General features: G+C 45.0%; 1 long non-coding RNA gene across 1 annotated transcript; it reads right to left on the bottom strand.

Moving 5' to 3' along the window:
- Positions 1 to 230: 230 nt before the first annotated feature.
- On the bottom strand, positions 231 to 1,276 carry LOC310891082. The gene is made up of 2 exons (XR_014577415.1): positions 436 to 1,276; positions 231 to 375 (listed from the first exon to the last, which is right to left on the bottom strand). It is a non-coding gene; the product is annotated as an uncharacterized lncRNA (long non-coding RNA).
- Positions 1,277 to 1,282: the final 6 nt, after the last annotated feature.

Genomic DNA, 1,282 nt, shown 5'->3' with positions numbered 1-1,282 from the left:
TTTCCTTTCCTTTCCTTTCCGCTCCTTTCCTTTTTTTTCCTTTATGCTCCTTTGCTTTCCTTTCCTTTCCGTTCCTATCCTTTCCTTTCCTTTCCTTTCCTTCCTTTCCTTTCCTTTCCTTTCCTTTCCTTTCCTTTCCTTTCCTTCCTTTCCGCTCCTTTCCTTTCCGCTCCTTTCCTTTCCGCTCCTTTCCTTTCCGCTCCTTTCTGCTCCTTTCCTTTCCTTTCCGCTCCTTTCCTTTCCTTTCCGCTCCTTTCCTTTCTGCTCCTTTCCTTTCCTTTCCTTTCCTTTCCTTTCCTTTCCTTTCCTTTCCTTTCCTTTCCTTTCCTTTCCTTTCCTTTCCTTTCCTTTCCTTTCCTTTCCTTTCCTTTCCGCCTCCTTTCCTTTCCTTTCCTTTCCTTTCCTTCCTTTCCTTTCCTTTCCTTTCCTTTCCGCTCCTTTCCTTTCCTTTCCTTTCCTTTCCTTTCCTTTCCTTTCCTTTCCTTTCCTTTCCTTTCCTTTCCTTTCCTTTCCTTACCTTACCTTTCCTTTCCGCTCCTTTCCGCTCCTTTCCGCTCCTTTCCGCTCCTTTCCTTTCCGCTTCTTTCCTTGCCTTTTTTTTTTCCTTTACGCCCCTTTCCTTTCCTTTCCTTTCCTTTCCTTTCCTTTCCTTTTCCTTTCCTTTCCGCTCCTTTCCTTTCCTTTCCTTTCCTTTCCTTTCCTTTCCTTTCCTTTCCTTTCCTTTCCTTTCCTTTCCTTTCCTTTCCGCTCCTTTCCTTTCCGCTCCTTTCCTTTCCGCTCCTTTCTGCTCCTTTCCTTTCCTTTCCTTTCCGCTCCTTTCCTTTCCTTTCCTTTCCGCTCCTTTCCTTTATGCTCCTTTCCTTTCCTTTCCTTTCCTTTCCTTTCCTTTCCTTTCCTTTCCTTTCCTTTCCGCTCCTTTCCTTTCCTTTCCGCTCCTTTCCGCTCCTTTCTTTTCCGTTCCTTTCCTTTCCGCTCCTTTCCTTTCCTTTCCTTTCCTTTCCTTTCCTTTCCTTTCCTTTCCTTTCCTTTCCGCTCCTTTCCTTTCCGCTCCTTTCCTTTCCTTTCCGCTCCTTTCCGCTCCTTTCCGCTCCTTTCCTTTCCGCTCCTTTCCTTTCCTTTTTTTTTCCTTTACGCTCCTTTCCTTTCCTTTCCTTTCCTTTCCTTTCCTTTCCTTTCCTTTCCTTTCCTTTCCTTTCCTTTCCTTTCCTTTCCTTTCCTTTCCTTTCCTTTCCTTTCCTTTCCTTTCCTTTCCTTTCCTTTCCTTTCCGCTTCTTTCCGCTCC

Source organism: Anser anser, assembly GCF_964211835.1.
Source record: "Anser anser genome assembly, contig: HAP1_SCAFFOLD_846, whole genome shotgun sequence".
Lineage (NCBI taxonomy): Eukaryota > Metazoa > Chordata > Aves > Anseriformes > Anatidae > Anser > Anser anser.
Note: the sequence above shows the minus strand (reverse complement) of the source record. Positions and strands in the feature narration are given on the sequence as shown.